General features: G+C 41.0%; 1 protein-coding gene across 2 annotated transcripts in view; it reads left to right on the top strand.

Moving 5' to 3' along the window:
* The window catches only part of GHR (growth hormone receptor), a 272938-nt gene that overhangs the window by 518 nt on the left and 248953 nt on the right, over positions 1-23467 (top strand). Inside the window, exon 2 of one of the 2 annotated variants that reach the window (XM_040496277.1) lies at positions 1-93. The gene's annotated coding sequence lies outside the window, so the exon portion shown is untranslated. The remainder of the gene's footprint in view (positions 94-23467) is intronic. The other variant, XM_040496270.1, reaches the window with a different exon arrangement.

The raw sequence follows: 23467 nt of genomic DNA on the forward strand, positions 1-23467 counted from the left end.
CCGGGCTGGGGCCACGCAGGCCGGAGGCCCCCGCGCCCTCGGCCCCAGCGCGGAAGCGAACCCGCGCCCTCTATCCGGAGGCGAGGCTCGGAGGTACTGGAGGGGGGCTGAGGGAGTCGGGCTCTTCTTTCCCCCCTTTTGTGCCAGGGGACCTGGGAGTGGACCCTGGGGCACCAGTTGTTTATGAAAGTGGGGGTCTGGATTATGTATTTACACGAGTAATTTTTTTCCGGGTGACTTGGGGGTTGGCTGTGCTCCCCTCCTCCTCGCGAAGTTGTTTTCTGCTGGTGGGTTGTCGTAACCCGATCCACGCTGTGTGTGTGTGTGTGTGTGTGTGTGCGCGCGCGCGTGTGTGTGTGCACGTTGGTGGGGGGCGTCAGGGAGTTGGGGGCCACAGGCGAACCATCCCACGCTGGCGCCTGCTGTGACCGATGTTTGCGGTGTCTGGAGGGGCTGCCTCCGAAGCCAGTTTTGTTGAAGTCGTAAAAGTTTTGCGAGTGTTTCTATTTGACATCATCAGCGGTGCTGGGGCAGGAACTGCTGAGGCTGCCGCTGCTGAGCGGGGAGAGAGGTCCCTGGCGGCGCGACCGGAGGAGAGGGGAGGTCGTCGGGCTGTGCTCGTCGACACCGTGCGCTCCTCCCCAAAGCGCACCGCCCTCTGCGCCTTTGTGCAGGCTGCAGCCACGCTTTGGCACCCGCGGAGCTGGGGTCAGTAGAGTCACTGCCACCAGTCCCCATGAGCTGGAGTGGGTGGAAACCGTGGCGAGCCGAGCACCCCCAGCCCCGGACACACTAGTGGTTATGAAATCAACCAGGCTCAAAGTTTTGACAGAACTGCCCGGATCTTGAGAGCTGCGGGTGAGTGGGGTAGCGGCGTGTCAGGGGAGAGGGTGCTGGCCGCGCGTGCAGGGTGCCGGGCAGGGTCACCACTCCCGGGCGCGTAGGGGAGTCTAATTTGGGGCGAGTGCTTTATATATAACCGGAGTGGGGGACGCCTTCTCGGGCCGGGCTGCGGGAGTTGGTAACTTGGCTCCGGGTTCGTGTGCTGAATGGGTGTACGTGAGCACTGTGTGTGCGCGCTCGTGTGTGTGCGCCTGGGGAGGCGTGTCGGCGCCTGAGCCAGTAGGGTGTGCAGGGTGGGAGGAGGAGGCCAGAGAGGTGCCGCCCGCCCGTTTGTGCAGCCAGGAGACCTTGGAAGGGACAGGGAAAGGTAACGGGAGGCCAGAGGGTTGGGAAGTCGCAACCCTGCGTAGGATTTAAATACCACGGACTTTAAAACACTAACTAAACCCGTTGCCTTTGAGGAGCTGAGGGCTAGAGGTGAAGGTTCCTCAAGCTCTCAGGAGACTTGCAGAGGAGGACGAGGGTTCGAAGACGTGTGTATGTGTAGGCACAGGACCCTGGAGGCCCACACCCAACTTGGAGCTGTGGATCTGAGATTCCCGGGGTGCTGCTGTGCACACTCCAGAGACTACATGGTCTCCGTGATGTTTACCTTTAGAATCCCTGGCATGTGTGCCTGGGAAGGCACCCGTCTCTCCTCAGACATGTTGTGGCAGCTGTGCCCTAAGCGATTGGTGTTCTAGGCTAGTTTCCACCTGGGTCACCCTGTAAATCCTTTTCTCTGGAGTGCCAAGGTATATAGACCTTGGAGGTAACTAGTAGGAAACATTTTCCAGAAATTAAGACGCTGGATAGAAACAAAATAAAATAATTTAGTAGACAGGACTGTTGGTTCCATCTTTTCTGTGATTGGGGATTTGTTTCCTTTTGAGAAAAGCAAAGCTTGGTGTTCCCAGGTTAGATTTCAAGGGGGGCTCTGGTTTCTCTTCAGATGGACTTTAGATGGAGCTGGAAGGATGTGTTTTCACCCAGACACCCTTGGAAAAAACATAGTTTGAGTTGAAGCACTGCCCATCCCTTATCTCCTTCCACACTTGTAAACTTTTGATTCACATAAGTCTAAGGAAAGTTGGTAAGTCAACATTCAGCTTTTCATTTGGAGTAAATATATCACAGTGAAATTATAGTTTAGGTCTACTGAATGTCATGGAAAGCCAACACTTAATAGGCAAAGGTGTGAAATAAAAGTCTGTAAATGCAGTGACAAAGTGATGACTCCAGTGTATTTTTTTTTCAAACCGGGCATAACTTTGTCTTGCAAATATTTGTTCTAGGCAGAATTTGGGGTTGTGTTTTTGATTATTTGTGTGTAAACAGCAGACTCCACATCATAAACCACTTAGAATGGATACTAGACATCTTCTCCATGCTATCTCTGGTGCTTGTGTTAACAGATGTTTACGGTGCTTGGTAACCTATGGGATTGTCATGTGCAGTGTCTTGTTAGGTCAGGACATAATGTTTATAGCAGAATGTAATAAATGGAGCCCCAGTTGCAGCCTGCTTCTGCCAAGTGCATGAAACACCCCAGCATGGAAACAAACCTTGAAGTTGGTCCAACTTGGCAAGTCTTTTCTGGCTATCTGCTGGTAAGCATTGTTAATGTAAAGATAAATCTGAGTGATACAGTGAGAATGTGGCACAGCAAATTGCTTAACTTAGAAAAACAGGCATGGATTATATTGATTAAATCTGCTATCCTGAAGATTAAGCTTCTCTGGTCATTCTGCTAATAAATTGCACAATTATGGAGATTTGGTTAGTTTTAGAGAACAATTAAAAACATGTCAGTAATGAAAATAACTTAGTGTGTTTACATATGTCCATAAAAACCCTCCCTTTTTTTTAAAAAAAAAGAGAAAACTCTATAATCTCTATGGTAGTTATTTAAATAATATGAGATTTCAAATCATCTAATCACTTTCTGAATATTGAATAGATAAGAATTGAAGTTTGGGGTGCTTGGATGCCTCAGCCGGTTAAGTGTTTGACTTCAGCTCTCTGCTCAGGTCATGATTTCCCAGAGTGGGTTTGAGCCCACCTCAGGTTCTCTGCTGTCAGTACAGAGCCCACTTTGGATCCTCGGTCTCCCTCTCTATCTTCCCTGCCCCCACTCATGCGCACGCACGCTCTCTCTCTCTCAAAAGTAAATAAACGGAAAAAAATGAGTTGAAGTTTGGTAAGGCTTTGGAGTTAGCCCTCTGTTCATTGTGGAAACAAAACAATGTAGGATGTCTTCTTGGCAAGTCATTTTTTTTTTTTGGACCTTGGGCAATATAATATCAATGATGTGCCCAATAAAATGGTTGGTGAGTACGAGCCAACTTCAGAGGTACCTATCATAGGGATGAGCTTCCACTTCAGTAGCCCTTTCTATAAGTGGGCCAGCCCACCTCTTCTTGAAAATAATCAGAGGGGGGAATCTTGCTTCTGTCCACTGGCCTGTCCATTCTAGGAGAGATTCATTTTTAGAAAGTTCTGCTTTGCACTAAATCAACATTTTCTTCTACCTATTGACCTACTGTTCAGTTGCTGGAGCAACACACAATGAATCTAATCTCTCTTCCTTTTAAGTGCTGTGTTTGAAAACAAACATTATGCCCCTTCTTCCTGAATACCTTTTTTTTTTTTTTTGCTTATTCTTGCAGCTATTCTCACCCACAGTGGGGTCCCACCCTTCCCTGCCCTGACCAATATGCCCTAGAGTCCGCATTTATGCTGCCCCTTATCATGGTTGTCATCTCAAACACAGATATGAAATCCTTAGTTCTAGACTTTCTGTATCCATTAAGGCAGGTTAATCTTCATGTACTATTTTAGCCATCTCATTACACTGTTCACTAATTTCAAACCTGTAAACAAGATAACAATTTAGTCTTTTCAGATTATTAGTCATCCATAGTCGAAACATTATAATTGTTTCAAAATATTTTTAAACTGTACTTCAATAATAAAAAAATTTTCTTTTCATGCCTGAACTTCCTATAAATCTATGGAAAGTGTCTTACTGTGCAGGTGTATAGAATTCTACATGCAATGAAAATGGCTGCTTAATTTCTCCCTGTCAAGGAACACCAAGCCAAAAAAAAAAAAAAAAAAAAAAAAACAGACGTAGAATGTTCTGGAGACAAGCAGATTGAAGTTGCATATCATGGACAGGTAGGGACTACGAGGTATTATTTTCCTGGACCTTATTGTGTCTGCTTCCACAAGCATGAGTCAGTACTAGTAATCAGGCATTTACTGATGGCTCATTCTGTCCAAGTCAGACTGTATGCCATCTGGCCCTAAATGAGGTAAAAGTACAACTGACAGAAATGCTTCCTTCGGCAATTGGGATTTAAGATGTACATACAGGACATGACTGAGTCAGCAACCTCTTCTTCCCCTGGAGGTAAATGGCTTGTGATGTGGCAGAGAAGTCCAAAGCAGGTATATCACTGCATCAGTTCTAAGGAAGGTTCCTCCCTCCTGCTGTGTGTCTGGATTCAAGTCAGACAAAGGCTCTGATGGTCTTCACTTACCAAGTTCTAACCTTCTTGGGGGAAGGAAGCAAAGCTGGTATATACAGGGGGAGAGGGTCTGGTTCAAAGGCAAGTACTTTGAGGCCCATTGGACCCTAGTTTGAATTTGAGCTTTACCACCAATGTGCGGATTAGCTCCTCTGAGACTCACTCTTCTCCTCTGTGAAAATTACGATGCTTACCATCCTGGGCTGAGGTATTTCCACACAACCTCTGTAGCATTTATGGCATTGCACTGCACATTAGACACCTGCCTGGCATGATTGATTTCCCTTTTATGTATCTGTCTGGGGCTTCCCAAGGAAGTTATGTTTCCCCTGCTACCAGCTGAGAATCTGCCTCAGCTGAGAATCTTCTGTCCTCTTGCAAGAAATGTTTATGGTTGATGATGATGACAATGTTGTTTTTCTCAGCAAGTCTGAGTGTGAACAAAATAACCATTTTTCTTGGCAAAGAGAGAACCAACCTGTGATATAGGCTGACATCTGGGCCTATCAGAAGCTCCTACTTTGTGCATTGACCTTTTGTCAGAACAAGGGGCCAATGCAGCCTTGTTCTCTTTAATAAAATTGTTCATGCTGTCCCCCGTGTGTGTGTGTGTGTGTGTGTGTGTGTGTGTGTGTGTGTGTGTGTGTTTGCAGTGAGATTGCTCACTAAGCCCCTTGAATTATGATCTCCATCTATATTACATTTTCTTCTTTGCTTTATTTTGTTCTCCTATAAAGGGAGGAAATAACCAATGATAAAGTACATATTTTTTTTAAAGCTCAAAAATTTATTTCACAACTCTCCACCTCCTATTTAGCCCCAACCTCCTGCAAAAATGAACAAACAAACAAAAAATTGCAGTACATCCCCAACAAGTTCTTAGACATGCAGTTTCCAACCCAAAGTTCTACTTTGGTATAAGAAACCCTCAGCTTAGGATGGCATAATATGAAACAATAGTAAACTCGATGTCCGGGAACTTGTGTGCCTTCAAGCTGTGCCTCAAATGGGCAATGTGATTTTTGCAAACTATTGAACTTTCCTGGGTTTCATATTTCTTACACATTAATAACAGACAACAGCAACAAAAATGAGGAATAAACAAGATGCCTTCTTAGGATTCTTTATAGGGCTATGATTTGAATTCATTTGATTACTGAATTTCTCTTTTCTCTCAGCTCCTTTGGGACTTTGCTTGAAACTCTTTAAGAACACCTATTTCATTCGCTTTCAGTTTCGTGGTTTACTTTTTCATTATCTGTCTTCCTTGCTAGGAAGGGTTCCTCGAAACAGGAAATAAATTTTATTCATTTTTATATTTTTCCGTTCTTTGCTGAATGCTTGTAAACACAGCAGCTGTGGAAAGAGCGTTAGTGTAATTAACATGGAATGCTTTGGATAGTTGAGCTATAATTCATATCACTTATTTAAGATACAATTTTCATTAATTTTTTTTTTTATTTTCAGAGAGAGAGAGCACAAGTAGGGGACATGGGGAGAGGGAGGGTGAGAGAGAATCCTAAGGAGGCTCCATGCTTAATGTGGAGCCCAACATAGGCTTGATCCCATGACCCTGGGATCATGACCTGAGCTGAAATCAAGAGTCAGATGCTCAACTGACTGAGCCACTTAGGTGCCTCAATAATTTTCAATATAAGCATCGAGAAATAGCATTTGCTTATTTTATTCCTTCACCATTAATATTTTTAATCAATTAAGGGAAACAGATAAAAATATAATCACGCTATGCTTTCTGGAGCCATAGCAGCTCACCAAGGTCTGATGCAGAAAATCTTTCTGAAACTGTGTTCTTTTGTTGTTTGTTTGTTGTTGCCATGAGGAGTACCAGAATCTCAAAAGAAGGATGATGGGGTGCTTGGGTGGCTCAGTGGGTTAAGTGTCCAACTCTTGATTTCGACTCAAATCCTGATCTCACAGTTATGGGATCAAGCCCTGAGTGGGGTTCTGTGCGTGGAGCCTGCTTAAGATATTCTCTCTCTCTCTCTCTTTCTCTCTCTCTCTCTCTCTCTCCCCCTCTCCTTCTCCCTCTCTCCCTCTCTCTCCTTCTCTCCCTCCCTCCCTCTCCCTCTGCATTTCCCTCTCCCTTCCTACCTACCCCTCACCCACTCATGTTCTCTCTTAAAAAAGTAAAATGTCACCAATATATTTTTTTAAAAAGAAAGAAAAAGAAGGGTGACAGAAACAGTCATGGTTTAGTTTCAACATCTTTCTTCGGTGCCTCTTGCTGCCTTTTAATATAGGCAATGAAGCCTTAGGTCAGGTACCAATTTTACTTAATAATGATTTATAAGAAGTCTGTGATTTTGTCAGAAATTGTTGGGCTGTGTCTTTTTAATTAGCATCTAAACCCACCTTCAAATACTCCATTTCAAAATCATAGATAATTTCTTCTACAGAGTCCTTAAAACTTCCAGATGTGTTTACTGCTTTGATTAGGCCTTACTTCTTTTGGTATTGACAAGACTTCAGTCAGTTTTCTTTAGAATAATATCGTTATAATCCCAATGAATTACACTTCCTAGATTGTGAATTTGTGTAAACATAAACAAATCTATCTCCAGCTGGCTGGGCTTCTGAGTGAAAAGTGTATCCTGGTGAAGATGCTCATTTCATGGGGATTTGAGGCAGATGATAGAGAATACCCTGATAAAGCCCTTATTCGGTATTAGAACATCAAAAGATTTTGCAAGTTGAATAGGTTCTTTTCTGTAATTACCTGTGGTGGACAGCCTGCTATGCTAGACATTTGCTATAGTGACTCCTCCTTGATTGTTTCTTCAGTTGTTTATAAAATAAAACATTGAAAATATATTTTTTAAAAACTTTGGAGAGGTATCCCTCTCTGTTCCTTTAGAATATATTAGATATATCATAAAGTCATTGGTCAAAAGAGAAATTCATTTTTTTCTTGCTTAAAAAGTGTACTTTATCATAACAAATATCATATCTATCTTTTTTTGCTTTGAGTTGTCATGTCAGAAAAAAGTAGAGTGTAACTAGTACAAAATAGACATCCGTAGCTCTCCCCGGGATGCTTATTGAAACAAAAGGTGCTAAGTGATGCAGTAAACAGCTCACATCAAGTTTGGTGATGGCAGGTGACAAACTTTAGTCAGACTTCCAATTTTGATTGCCATTGGTTAAGCAGCCTTTGTCCTTGGTCAGGATGATGGCATATGATTGTAATTCACCGTCTCTGTGGCTTCTTTAGACACCTTCAAGCTATGTTATTGTTATCCCGGAAAACCCCAATTTGGCAAAGCAGAGTGAAAAACAGTCTGGCACAACATATGTGAATGATGAATTATGGAAAGAATACTGAAGACAGAGCCTCTGCATGGCTTCTTCCCCTAGGGGTAGAGGAGGACACCAGAGTCCCTGTGCAAGATGATGAGGAATGAAGAAAACATAGCACGTTGATACCTAGCATGTCAGAAAGATTGAAGAAAGAGGAGCAGAAATAAAGGCGAATGATTTCTTTCATATTTGCAGTCAGCATAGCATCTTATTTCCTTTAGAGACATTGGCAAAACCGTGCTCTGCTTGTCATAGAACAGTTGTTTAATAAATATTTTTTGATGACCTTAGTTTGTAGTAAACCAGAGAAATGGAAGTGTTGATAAGAAGGATGTGGAGAGCTGGGGGCAAAGGGATATTGAACAGGTCAGGTGATGACTAGAATCTAAGCTCATAATGCAAATTTGGTATTATTCTGTTTAGGTTAATGATAACACCCATACTTGATGACCAGCTTTCCCAGGCGGATCCTGTTCAGGGCCTTGGCAATGTTGAGAAGTTTTTAATATTTGAAGCAAGATGGAGATGTGTTGGAGTTTTTCTGTGCGAATCAATAGGACTTGGGAGACATATCCAGTTTGCCAGCTCTCAGAATGCCTCTCATCAAAGAGCATGAAATTTTAATTCTCTTTGCTTTTGTCCTGAAAATTCATTGCTTTTATTTATTCCTTATAGTACATGTAGGGTATGTGAGAATTAGGAATGTCATCTGAAAAATACTTTGAAAACTACTTGGGAAAAAGATGCTGAATAAATAAATTTTTTTATTAGCCTGCAGGATGTAAGTTTGGCCAAGCTAGTGGTATTTTTGGGATCACTGAAAAATCAAAGACAGGACATATATTTATTGAGCCATTACTGTGTTCCCAGGAATGTGCTAGACACTCTGGGGAATATAAAAGTAGTATAAGACATGGCCCTTGACTCTGGGGCCTATTATTCAAGCTAGGAAGGCAACACTAATAATGTCTGTTGTGTGATTAAGGAACAGTAGACAATTATACAATTTAATGAAAAATTGTGTTACAGGGTATAAATGCTATATTTGTTTTGAGAGAAAGGAGATTTGTTTGGCCTGAAGTATTTGGGGCAAGCACTTATGGGCAAAGTGGCTTCTGAATTAGTACTTAAACTATGATATATATAGAGAGAGAGAAAAAGAGAGCGAGACAAACCAAGAAACCGACTCTTAACTATGAACAAACTGATGGTCACCAGAGGGGAGGCGGGCAGGGGGAATGGGCTAAATAGGCGATGGGGATTAAAGAGGGCACTTGTGCACCGGGTGTTTTATGGAAGTGTTGAAACACTACATTGTACATCTGAAACTAATATTACACCATATGTTAACTGAAATTTAAATAAAAACTTAAAAAAGAGTTATAGGCTTTTTTTAGTGCCCAGAGTCAGGACACTAAATTTCTGTAATGCCCGGGGTAGCCTTATACCCCGGGAAGAATTATATGTCCTCAAATGCCAGTAGACTGCTGTTGAAAACTGAGTGCAACATCCTCACTTTATTTATAGGTGAGGAAGTGGGAGTCCCTGAGAAGTGACAAGACTTCTCTAGGATTAAAACTCCACTGTGATAGTGACAGGTTTATAACCCAGGTCTTCTAGCATTCTTTCAAGGTTTTTTTCTGCTATACCGCATTCCCACCCATAAACGTGGACTTTACCCATGGAATAGGGTGTTGTTTACCTCTGTCATTCATATGTGAGGGTGATAGTTAAGCTGTGTTAACCACCTGAGTGGGGAGGTTGTGAACTGAGGCAAATGACACCTGACCAGCAGTTCTTTTCACTGTAAATTAGGGCTGGCAGATGCCCTCTGAGGGGCCAACCACTGTGAAAGCCTGAAGGTAGGTTGGAATTCTGGAAAGGTCATGGAGTAGGCTTTGGAATCCCATAAATCTGGCTTGTCTGATGAGATCTGAATCCAGCTTTGCCATTTACTACCTTTGCAACTCTCAGCAAGTTCATTAAACTCTCTCGGCTTTATCTGCAAAGTGGGGATAGTGATTCTTACTTTACGAAGCTGTTGTCGTTTATAGGAGTCAAAACAATGCCCGACTCATATTGGACACTGCAGAAAGAGATTCCCTGCAGCACCCTTTTGAGAGACTTGGAGAGAGGAGACTTCCTACCTTCACCCATAAAGATCACTTGGTATCTGCTTTTTTTTTTTGCTTCCTCCGCCTTTCCCCATTCCACCAAATTTAGGGCTTTAATGAGTTCTTGAAGTGTTTCTTTTGTTTAAACTATTGAAACGTCTCTCCTTCGGAAGAGTACTACTGGCCAGAGGTTAGTTGCTCATGACTGCACTGTCAGTGTGCCTAGACTATTCCTGTACAACAGAAACAAAACCTATATCCAGATGATTATTGGTGGCTTATAAAATTTGGATTTTAAAAATCAATATTAAAAGTTATTCCTGGATGTATGTTTGTCAGAGAGATCTCTACCAGTGTTGGGAGACCCTCCTCAGGCAAGGTGATACTGTCTGTAAGTTCAGGGACAATTGAAAGTTGGCCAGTTGGGGTGGTAGTGTTGTGGTAAAAGGCCTTTCTGGGTAAAGAACAGCCTATGGTGGTCCACTGAAAGATACAAGAGCCTGGAGGAATGCACACAAAAGCCTAAGAGTGTTTCAGTCCTTGACTTTGAGGAAATATGCAGACTTTGACACATAGGTACACAGTTTCCCATTATTGGAACACTTTAAAATTGTTTTTCTTTGTTAAAAGATAATTCTCTAAAAGGGTAAAATGATACAGATATAAAGTGAACAGATGGAAAATGATACAGATATTAATTAATGAAGTAATTTAAAAAGATAATTGTGTAGCCATTTTAGAGGAGAACTCAAAGAACCACAAATGTATATAAAGGAATGTTGAAGAGAATTTGCAAAATCCAATCTATCCACAGGACAGTAATCAATTACATTCCGCTGGACACAGCTGACTTGCACTGTATGGACAAAAATTATTTTTATGACTGATTTCTACAGGTTAACTTCTGTCTCCTCAGAGCTGAAAAACAGCATAGTCAAAGACAAAGGCTCTGATCTCCATAGGATCAGCTAATCCCTGGGGGCCTCAGCATTCCATTGAAAGGATATCCAGTAATCTCCTTGCTCATTTCAAAGTCAAAAGTTTTCCTTACACCTTTATGATTCCATTGGCTTAAACTCCTAATTTGCTGATGAAAATTTGGGGAAGTGGGATTCCTATAACCTTTGGAATTCTCCATCTTTCCCAAATATATGCTTTAGTTTTAAAAACTTGTGATTATGGGAAATTTTAAGTACGTACAAAATAAAGAGAATAGTATTTTGGGCCTCAGGTACCCATTCCTCAGCTTCCAGAGTCATCAGTATTTTGCTCATCTTGTTTCATCTTTCCACCGTGGTCCTGACTATTTTAAAGCAATCCCCAGACATCTTGTGTTTTTTCATTTGTACATGTAAATACTTTAACATGCATGTCTAACAAGTAAGTCTCCTATTTTTTAGTAACCACACAGTCTATATTTTATGGGGATAGAGAGATACACTTGGAGGGGACATTATACTCTTCAGGCCTGATTTTGTGATATGTGAAGGGGTCATTTCAACAAAGTAAAATCAGTGTGTGTGTGTGTATGTGTGTGTTTCTATCTTCACAATGGTTTTCTCTTGTCATTCAGGCCCCAGCTCAAATGTCACCTTTTCAGAAAGGACAGGACCTCATTGACCCCAATCTAATAGAGTAACCTTCCCCCAACTAGGTCATTCTATCATATGCCCCTGTTTAGTGTTGACATTACTTATCACTATTGATACTATCTTGTTTATTAGATTTCCTGTTGTTTGTCCATTTCCACTGACAAAAATGTAAACTCCTTAATAGTAGGAACTTTTTTTGTCTTGTTCACTTTATATTCTATAGAAAATCCTCAGGAAGTTTTTGTTGAATAAATAAATGAATGCCTTTTAGTAGGTAAGAGAAGTTTTTGTTAGCATTCTTCCAGATATTTAAATCTCTTTCACACATCCAAAAATGTATAGCTTTCATGTGCCAGTTCCTAGCATGTTTATAATTTGGTGATTTTCCTCATGGTATGGAGTGAGGAGCGCCTTCCAGGGACCAAAAATAATCCAGGACAGCTAGAATACCTCCCTGTAAATTACCTTGAACTGATACATGTAGTAGCCACTTTACTTTATCAGCAAATACAGTTAGGAATAATGTCTTGGTTTGGATTTCTCCCAGAAGCAGACCATGAGATAAAGATTCAGGTAAAAGTTTATTTAGAAAAGTGAAGTAAGGAAGGGAAAGGAGCCAATAAAGGGTGCATTAGGAAGCAAGATACCTTCAGCCCCTGGAGTTTTTGATCTTCCCAGAGAGATTTTGGGAGCCCAGGCAAAATACACGTCTCAGAGTCCCTCTCAGTGAAAAAGGTTTGAATATTCCCCAACCAGCTTTCATCAGGCTTAGTTCCTGATCAGTAATTCTGGGGAGGACAAAGCAGTCTCCGGATGCAAAAGCGAACCCTTAGGAGAAGAAATGCAGGTGCCAGCAGTTAGGCGTTAGGCAGTGGGTAGTAGTAGAGGTGAGGGGATCTGGCTGGGGAAGGGACAGGCAACTTGCCCCGAATAAGACCATGTGTTTTTTTAAATACACTTCTTGTTTGGACTAGTTTCAGATTAACAGAAACCTGTGAAGAAAAATATTAGAGTTCCTATATATTCCTTGTCCAGTTTTCCCTCATGTTGACATCCATAATCATGGTCTAGTTATCAAAACTAAGAAACAAATATTAGTACAATGCTATTAACTAAACTCCAGGCTTTATTTGTATTTTCTCTGTTTCAGCTAATGGCCTTTTTGTATTGTAGGATTCAATTTATAATATCACATCGCAATTTTACAATTTTTAAATACTGTGCATACACTGTTTCATCTGAGCCTTCTTGTGATTAACTAGTCTTTGTAACTAGGTGGTTACTCACTTTCTCTGAGTGAAAATACAATGATGTTGACATCCAGCATCATTGTGAGACAAGGCTATGTTTTGAAAACAAAACAAATACATCAAAACAACAATAAGAGCAAAAGTCTACTCAATAGACATATGTGTAACTGAGCCTCCATCAGTTAGCTAGGAAGTACTCATAACAGTGTGACGACTTGGAAGAAATTTGATTCTGCACATGTGTCCTGATCATCAAATATGAAGCAGGACCCCCTAAATCAGACATGACTGAGTCCTTCCAATGTGCCTAGCATTGTATGTGCGTGTTGCACTTAATTCTGCTGTGAGTCGCATAGCCTTGAGACTGTTAGGCTTACTTGCTCAGGGCTCTTCAGAAATGGTAAATGACACCACTGAGATGAAAAACGTCTCCTGCCTTGGCTCCTACACTCTTACTACTATACTCAGTTATCCCCGTTTTTCTCTGCTTGCCCAACACCTGATTGTGGTGACTTTTTGCTAGGCATGTGCTCTTTAACAAGTCTGTATTACTAAACTGCAGTGGATGTGGATACATGGTATATTTCTAAGTGAGCTGGGTTAAGCGCCAACCTGAAATCTGTGAATTTTTTCAAAGCCCACCTAACATTTGTAAAACCTGTCATCTTGGCATACACATACATTGACCACAGAGCTCTTCAGAAAGACCCCCATACATCAATGATAAAGTTTTGATACAGGGCTAATAGCAGTCTTAGAAGCAAGCATCTCTAAAGAGCAGGGCATTGATGTTGTGTAATAATTAAAATATTTTACTGTTTTATAATGCATTTGAGTTTGGGTTGCTGACCTCCATTTTTCAGTCTTTTCATAGTTTTTTTTTTTTTTTAAGTGTTACCTCAGGGATATGAAGCATTCAATGAAATCTTTGATTAATCTTTATACTTGCAGTGGCCCAACGGAAAATTTGCCTTAGTTGCCTTAGAGTGCAGGACATGAAATTCAGAAGGAAAAATTCCTATAAATTATTTGGGCTTTGACTCTGGGAAAATAAACAACATGAATATCTATACTAACCAATGCTGAGATTCCTCTAACCTCTAATTCTAAATTCAGAAAAGAATAGGCTTTAAGGTTTTTTATTTATTTTTACTTTGATTACAAGTTTTGGAAGCCTAGAGTTAGGATCTAATAACACAATCTATGTAAAACACAAATTATTGGCTCACTATGAAATCTAACTTCCAAGAAGATACAAAGGGACAATCATGTGAAAATGGACTTTTTTTTTTTTTTGAAGAAGGAATAAACAGGGATTGACCGAAAGGTAATCGCTTCAGACTCTAATGTTTAGAGCATTAGACATTTTTAAAGGAGAAAAACCATTACCTTTCAGAACCTATGCTCAAAACTGTTTTCTTTACTTAAATGGCTACTTTAAATTGGCATGGTTTTAAACCATGACCTTCGATCCTTTGTATGGGCAATTACTGGCAAAATCTGTTTGTGCAGATTTGCAAACTGTGCTGTAGCAAGCTCCCTTAGGGGCCCTGGGGGCTCCAGAAGAGAGGGCCAGGCTGGCTGCATTGCAGGCCTCCAAACCGAGCAAGAGGCCGTGTGCCCATCTGTTTTACACATAGTGCGTCTCAGAAATTTTAAGTTGAAGAAACTGCCTCTCTCTTTAAAAAAAGCAAGCAAACAAAAAGGTTTTAAAATCCCATTGTAGAGTTCCTTATGCGGAACAGACTGCTTTCCTATCTCTTGGTAGGCAGTCCCTTGGTTTCTAGATGAAAAATCACATTAGCTTTTCTATGTCCACATTCAGATTTACTTTCCAACTCCTCAACTCTAAGATCCTATAGGGTAAAGGACTGCATAATCTCTACTTAGTGGGCACACAACAGTTGGCTTCACCAGTTACTGTTGTGTGGGCAGCATTAAGGAAGTGGTTACTATGACCCAGGGCTCTATAAAGTTCTTTTTCATGTTGTATTGTTTAATCCCATGCAAAACCCCCATGATCCACTGAATTCTACATTTAGTGGAACTGTGGCATTAGGAGGTTACGTAATTTGTGCAAGGACTCACCATTGGCAAGTGGCACAATCAAGAATCAAACAGATCTTCCTAATTCTGACTCTAACTCCCGTGCTTCCAACCATTTTAGCCACCACTATGTGATGGTTTTAATACAATGTTCACACATTTTTTGATATTTCTAGAGGTGGAGTCCAGGTTTCCTCTCCTTGAATGTGGGCTAGACTCAATGACTAATTTCTAACAAATAGAATGGAAGTGAAGATGTGCAGCTTTAGAGACTGGATCATTCAAAGGCATTGTGGCTTCTGTCTTAGTTGCTCTGTCTTTGGATCATTCTTCTGGGGGAAACCTGTTGCCATGTCTTGAGCTGCCCTATGGGTACACCCAGATGGAAGGGCAGTAAGGGAGTCCCATAACCAGTGGGGACTGAAGAGCTCAGACCCCCAGTCCGATAGCCAGTATGAAACTGAAGCATCTTGATGACCACCACCATGGGAATGACCTTGGAGGTAGAGCCTTCAGACCCAGTCCAGCTACAGAATGACTGTAGCCCCCGCCCCTCAACAGCTTGACTACAACCTCATGAACGTCTTTGAGGCAGAACAACCTAGCCAAACCTCTTCCAGGTCCCTGCCCTGAGACTACAAGATAATAAATGTTTGTTGTTTTAAGTTGCTAAGCTTTGGGTTAATTTGTTATGTGGCAATAGAATAACTAAGGCAGCCTAACATTGCCTTACTTTTTTTAAAAAAGAAATTGTCTTAATTTACTTGAATCTTAAATTTTGAATACACAGCAAGGAGGAGTTTTCCAGAAAAAACATGCTACTCAATATAACTAGTAGAATATTAATACCCAATTAACATAATAGTTACGATGATTTCTCTGGGATTTGGGATTTTGTAATCAAAATGACAACTGCTTTAAAAATCCGTGATTTAAAGAGGAAGGATATTAATAATAACCACATTGCTGAAGATAGCATTTTGAACTTTCAAAAAATCCTCATGGGAAAACTCAGGAAGTGTTCTGTTTGATAAGTTATCACTCATAATCTTAAGTTGTCAGGAGCATGCTTGCACTTTACGTGATTTAAAGAGGGACATAAAGCAAAGTTGAATTTTAACCTCTTCCCTGGTGATTTTACCCAGCTTTTCAAAGAGGGTCCTAAAAGCTCATAGGTCAAGCAGTTTCTTGATTTGCTCTGCCTGACAAATTGCATGAATTCTGCTTTATGGCCACTTGCAGTTTAATAAATGACTTGGACTTTGATTAATATCTTTTAGCTTGAGATTAAGAATTTGTATAAGACTTTGGGATATAGTACTATAAACTTATTTAAAGATGGACTCTGAAAGCTGGAAGGAGGTGCATTGGTGTTGGTTTTAGTACATGCATAGGTACTGAATTTGGAGGGTTTCTTTATGTTTATTTTTGAGAGACAGAGCACGAGCAGGGGAGGGGCAGAGAGAGGAGGACAGAGAATCCAAAGCAGGCTCTGTGCTCATAGTAGCGAGCCCAATGTGGGGCTCAAACTTATGCAAGATCATGACCTGAGCCAAAGTCGGACGCTTAACCAACTGAGCCACCCAGGTGCCCCCTAAACTTGAAGCTTTATAAGTCCTTACAAAAGATCCCACTTGATTTGCCTTTAAAAATTATGTGAAAGTGATTTTTTTCTTGTATATTTACAAAGCAATTTAAGTGAGTTAAGGAATTCATCATGAAATAGATATGACTAGTTCTTGTTTGGTAATCAGAATGAAAGTAAGGTAGAGCTGCTACCTTTTCCTTGCCTAAGCTGGAAAACATAGATCAGACTCTCCTAGTCTTTCCCTTTCAATGTGTTTTCCTCCATGCAGCTTGCACCGTGAGTTCTCAAAACCATTTTTTATATTCAACTGGACTTGATAGTATATACTTGACCTTGATTCATGGGTTTGTGCTGCAGAGGGAGATAAAGAGGAATACTGATAGCCTGAGTGTAAAAATCCGGTACACATTCATTCATATGCTCACCTACTCACAAACTCACTAATTTAATCTACACTTTGCCCAGAATAGTGGACTAGGTGCTAGAATACTTTAATAAGCAACCCAGAAATAGTCTCTTTTCTATTAGAGTTCATGGTCTAAGATGGAGGAAAACATTAAACAAGTATAATTAAAAAATTAAAAACTGGTGTGGGGCACCTGGGTGGTTCAGTTGATTCAGTGTCTGACTCTTGATTTTGGCTCAAGTCATGATCTCATGGTCATGGGATCGAGCCTTGTGTCAGGGTCTGTGCTGAGCGTGAAGCCTGTTTGGGATTCTCTCTCTCTTCCCCTTCCTCACTTGTGCTCGCTCTCTCCCTCAAAATAAATAAATAAACATTTTTTAAAAACCTGTTGTAAGTAATATGAAGTAAAAGTATAAGGGGATTTGATCTGTTTGGGGCTTGGTAGTTGAGGAAGGCTTTCAAAAGAAAATATTTAAAATCTAAAGGAGTAGAAGTAGGAGGAAGACAGAAGAGCAATCTGGGCAAAGGGAACAGGAGTCAAGAAGATACCTGGTACTTTCGAGAACTGAAAACAGTCAGGGTGCCCAGAGTTCAGAGCAGGGAAGGAGTATGATGTAAGAAGGGGCCAAAGAAGGGACTATATCTTACATGGTGTTGCAGACTGTGTTATAGTCTTTATTTATTTAAATAAATAATTTATTTATTAATAATAATATTTATTATTTATTTTAAATTATTTATTAATTATTAATTATTTATTATTAAATAAATAAATATTTATTTAAATAAATAATATTTAAAAATTTTAATTTAATTTAATTAATTTAATTTATTTAATAATTTAATTTAATTTAATTTAATTTAATAAAAGAATTAATAAATAATATTTAAAAATATTTATTTAAATAAATAAATAATTTATTTCTTGCTTGAAGCATGGTGGGGAGGGAGGTGACACCATCAGGTCTGCATTTTAAGGAGATTACCTGGCTCTCAGAGGCCAAGGACAGAAAACAGTTTAAATGCTGATAAAGGGAAAAGTGAAAGTCCTGCATATGTCCTTTAGATTAGTAAAGTGGATGTTATAGGACTTTAAGGAGAGGTACATGGGTGTAGTGATGGGGGCAGAGGCCAGAATGAAGTGTCTTGGTGAGTGGGTGGAAAGGGAAGAAGACAATGGATAAAGGTAACTCAAGACATTTGACTGTCAAGGGAATCAAAAGGATAGAGCTTTAGCTGGAGAAGGAAACAGTTATGGGAGGGTTTGATAAAGGTGGGCGATTTGAGTATGTTTAAACGTTGATAGGGAAGGCCAGTTGGGTGGAGCCCTAATCACGTAAGGTTCCTGAGAAGATAGGAGTGGTTAGATCCAGAGCGCTTGGCAGTAACTGGAGAGGAGAAAGGGTGCTAGCCCTTCTGTCCAGGGAAGGAAGGAGGAGGAATGTGTGCAGATGTTGAGGTGTGGTAGCTGAAAGTTAAAGACATTTCTGTTCCGTGGTCTCTATGTGTTCTATGGGCTCTATCTGCTTTGGAAGGTCAGTGTGAAACAGGAAGGAGGTGGCATACTGGAAAAGAAAGGAGATAATTTCAGGTGTTTGAGGAGGAGAGAGAAAGCTAGAACATAAAAGGGAATCAATTAGTAAAGCTTAGTAGGATTGCTAGTCATTACTTGAAGGCCGGACTGGGGTCGATGATCACAAATTCATGGTAGTGCCACTGTTAAAAGTATTACAAAATATGTGACCCTTTCTGGAGGTGTTCCACAGTTCACCAGGCACAGAGAAAGTGTAATCATCTAGACCTAGGGCTTTTTCTGAGAGGTATGATGGAAAGATGACAGCAGCATGGGAGCCATGGAAATGACAAACCAGGAGTCAAAGTCAAAGCCAAAGCTGGTTAAGCATAAAGTAGACAGGAGAGGGAGGGAGTAGAGGTCTGTGTGAAGGTTGTAGTCAGAGAAGCTGATTAAAGGTGATGGGAGAACAGAAGTCAGTGATGAGAACAGGTTGGTGCATACCACACCAATTAAATCCAAATCTCAGGGGCGGGGCCTATCAATTATTTAAAGGTCCTCAGGCAAGTCCAGTGCTTTTTAAAAAAGGAATATAATGCCAATGTCATTGTCATTAAGCCCATGATGGCAAAAGATACTAGTAGTGTGAAATCAAGTTGAAGAGACAAAAAGAGAAAGCAAAGAATTGTGCCTTTAAAATAAAATAGGTGTGCCTGGGTGGCTCAGTTGGTTAAGCTTTCGACTCTTGATTTCGGCTCAGGTCATGATCCCAGTGTTGTGGGATCGAGACCCATGTCGGGCTCAGCACTGACAGTTTGGAACCTGCTTGGAATTCTCTTTCTCTCTTCCCCTGCCTCTCCCCCACTTGTGTGCACATGTGTGCACTCTCTCTCTAAAATAAAAAAAAAAAAAAGTAATAAAAAATAAAAAGACAGAAACCACACATTTCCTTCTTTACAAATTGAAGTCATAAGCCTTGCCTTCTTTTTATTCTCTCTGCTATTAGATGTCCAAGGCAAAGAATTAAAGATTATTATGAGGAAGATGGTGTAATTCAGGATGACTTACCTGGGGGCTAGATGCGTAGGTATTTGACTAATGGAAACTGGAATTAGAAGCATGGTGACTATACAGTCTCTTTGGAGGGACAATGCTTGGCTCACTTGTCATGGGATGGTATCAGACTGGCTGCAGAGGTCTGCGTGTGTGGCTCAGGTCCCTATATGGGGCATGGTCAGCCCTCAGCCCAGATCCTTGGACTTGGCGGCTGTATTACAGTCCACTCATCTTGAAATAGTGGCAAAATTCTATTCATTGAAATCACATATGAGGGTTTGTTAAGGTTTTATCTGGAATTCGGTGACAAGGGTCATCACTGCCAGCTCTTTCAGTTAAGGAAACTTATCTCTGTTCTTTCCATGTTAAATAGAAGTCCACTGTATAGATCAAGGACATTTTCTAGAGAAGACCGTCATAAAAAGATTCATAGACATAGAGCACATTGTGAAAATATTAGCATGTTTTACTAGTATATTGGTCAGGGTTCTCCAGAGAAACAGAACCAATAGGATGTGTGTGTGTTTGTGTGTGTGTATAGAAAGAGATTTATTTTAAAGACTTAGCTCACAGAAATTATAGAAGCTAGCAAGTCCAAAATTTGCAGGGTGGGCAGGCAGGCTGGAGACCCAGAGAAGAACCAATGTTGCAGTTCAGGTCTCTAGGCTGTCTGTTGCAAAATTCGCTCTTGCTCAGAGCAGGTGAGTCTTTTCTTCTATTCAGGCCATCAACTGATGAGATGAGGCCCACCACATGATGGAGAGTAATCTGCTTCACTTAGGGTCTACTGATTTCAATATTAATCTTATCCAAAATCACCTCACAGAAACATAATTATGTTTGACCACATATAGGTTTCCCCCAATATCTGAAAGTGGAGCATTCCTATGAACACTTTTGTAAACTAAAATGACATAAAGCAAAGAAGCAGTTACTATTAATTTATATGGAAAACTTTCTGAGTGTTCCCAGATCCCCAAAATAACCTCTCTTAGGCTTTTGTGATACGTTAGGATGTATCTTGCTAATAGATACACAAAATAAATCAAGATAAAGCACAGATGTTCACAGACACAGTTCAAAGCTGTGGTGGTTTAATGTTGAGATGCTGAGTGTAATTCCCAGCAAAGGAGCTGGGTGGTGCCACTCTTACTGTTTGGGGTGGGTGCTGCCTCTATAATGGTTTGCTGAGCTCTATTTTCACTTTTTCCGTTTTCCTAAGAGCAAAAGTCCTCTTTGGATTTCTGTCCGTTGGTGAGAACAAGTACTAATGTAGGTCTTTCATAAAAGTGAAGTGGTGTAACATGAACTTTTGAAAAGTGGGGGATGCTTCTATCTGGGCGCCGTGGCCCAGGAAGGTTAACACATAAAATTAACCATCACACCAAGGGAAGTTATGATGCTGTCTTCTCTGGATTCAACAAGATTGAATTCAGTCCAATGTGTTATTTGTAGGGTGCTTAACGTATGTCAGGGGCTATGTGGAATATAGACATTATACTACAAGTTTGGTCTTCTTTGGGGTATTTTATATATGTCTTTTGGCATTGTCTTATAACACTTCCGGTAGCTCTGTGCGACAGAGCACACACAGTGCTCAGTACCAGTGACAAGTGACTTCACACACTTGTGTTTGAAGCCAAAGCTTTGTGAAACAAGACACCACAGCAGTTAATAGATTTCAATTTGGCAGTGGCTGTAAACATTAACCAGAAGGTTCCCTGTTGTTTTCAGCTCACACACCTGGATTGGAGCAGAATAAACAGCCACAGCAGTCCTGATTTATCCTCCTTTAATTCTCTCTCACTGCCGCTAAAGCATCTGAAATGCTGTTCTGGCCACTCACTTTCTCAAAAACCATCTTCCAGCTTATGGATTGACTTTCAGATTTCCTAAGCCTGGTGTTCACAGCCCTGTGATATTACCCGAGCCTACCTATCTAACTGTATTTTCTGCTGAGCTTCAAACTGAACTACTCCTTGGCCCTCAAAATATCTCGTGTGTGTCTGCCCAACAGCTTCAGTGCATGTTGTGCCCTCCGCCTTGCCCCTCTGTGTCTTATTCTGCTACCCTGAGGCTGAGCTCAAATGCGACGAAACACAGCTCCATAGTGTCAGCTCTGATCCTTCCCCTGCCCCACCTGCCATCTTTCCAGCTACAAGCTCCTTTATTCTTTCCTAAGTAAATATTGGCACATTTGCGTAGATTCACTCGTGAGTTGTTGTGGGCATTGGCTCACCTTGTGTGGCCCGCTGCCAGGATCGATGTCTGCGGACTCCCCAGTAGTCTCCTTGCAGTACCTTGCACGTGATGTGCTCTTCCTGTGTTCTTGCCGAGAAGATTAAAGTGAGGGACCCGACGGGTAAAGCCTCGTATGATTTATCAGTTTCATCCAAGGAAAGATTTTTTTGTTGTTGACTTTTTTGTGCATCCTCCACAGTACTTTAGTGATATTCTAGGCAGTGGGCCCACAGTGGGCATTCACTAATCAGCAATTGATGGATTTATTCTCTTTTTGATAAAGTTTGTTGGGTGCTTTCAGGCTAAAGGAGGCTTGGTCTGATGATACAAGTCTCGAAAGGCAGCATTATTCCTGAGGCACATGGGAGGAAACTATGGTATCTTTTAAAGCCCAGGAAAGAGAAAAATGAATCAGTCATGAGTCAGATTCATCGGTGGAATTGTGTTACCGTCAAACTCTAATGTATTGGTGGTGATGTCTCCAGAAAATACCCCACTCTGAGAGCACCCATAGCCAACTTTATGTACTAAAAGAGCAGTCTGAGCGTGTTCTGCTGGGGAAGAGATTCGGTAGTCCAGCAATCCCTGTGATTAAAAGAAAATGTTTTTTTTATTTATAAACTAGGCATGAGTGTGCTTTTCTGTTTCCTCCAATCTCTGGTGGTGAGTTTTGTGAAAATGTTCCTGATGTTTCCTGATTTAAATCACAGCAAAAGAGACTTGGATAAATATCAATAGAGACTGCCTATGGTATCTGTCTTCTGATTTGAAAAATGTACTTCAGTTCAACATTTGCTCATATGTCATACGCAATGCTGAGTAAGGAGAGTCTGACTTAAGCTCAGCGTGATTCACAGAAGAGGGCAAATTTTTGTTTATTAGTTTGTTTTAATGTATTTTAAGGTTTTTATTGAGATGCAATTGACGAACAACATTGTATAAGCTTAAGACATGCACTGAGGTCCCCTGAGATAGATATATAGATATATAGATATATAGATATATAGATATCACACATATATATAAGACACATATGTATAATAACTATATTAAGGTTAGAAGGTTAGTTAATATATCCATCCCCTCATAGAGTTACCTTCGTGTGTGTATGTGTGTGTGTGTGTGTGTGTGTGTGTGTGCGTGTTGTGAGAACATTTATGATCTACTCTATTGGCAAATTTCAAGTATGTAATACAGTTTTGTTAACTATGTCACCATGTTGTACATTAGGTCTCTAGGACTTATTCATCTTATGATGGAAATTTTATACCCTTTGACGAGTATCTCCGCATTTCACCCACCTTCCAGCCCCTGGTAACTACCAATTTGTTCTCTGTTTCTATGAGTTGGGCTTTTTCATGTTGCACATATAAGTGAGATATTGCATTTTTTTTTTCACAAGACAGACTTAAAAAACGGGTCAAACAATTTATGAGATTCCTAATTGAAGCCAAAACAAAACAGCCACAAATACTAACAAGGCTCACTGTGGATAGAAGCCATAGTTGCCGTAGAAGGCAGAACTGCCCAGGAAACCCACCTTTGTCTGCTTTACCCACACAGGTGGGGCAGTGGGCATCAGTGTGAACTCAGTAAACCCATGTTCCAGACCAAGTGCCTGCATGAGTCAGGCACCAGGGGTGTGATAAAGCGCAGACCTGGGCTTTGGGGGACACAGCCTTGAGGCATCGCACTGCCACACTCACCGCGAGCCCAATGGGAGGCTGCAGAGATGGGGAGTAGGGACTCATTACTCCTGGAGGAGTCACGGAAGGCTTCCCAGAAAATGTGCCATTTGAGGTGATTCTTGAGTGTTCTAGAAGAGGCCATTAGGCTGAGAAAAGGGGAAAGGTGTTCTTTAAAGAGACAACCCAGAAGCATGGAAATATAAAAGAATATGGTGTGTCAGGGAGAGATAAGGTTTGAGG

Source organism: Herpailurus yagouaroundi, unplaced genomic scaffold, assembly GCF_014898765.1.
Source record: "Herpailurus yagouaroundi ecotype Mexico unplaced genomic scaffold, PumYag 29, whole genome shotgun sequence".
NCBI lineage: Eukaryota > Metazoa > Chordata > Mammalia > Carnivora > Felidae > Herpailurus > Herpailurus yagouaroundi.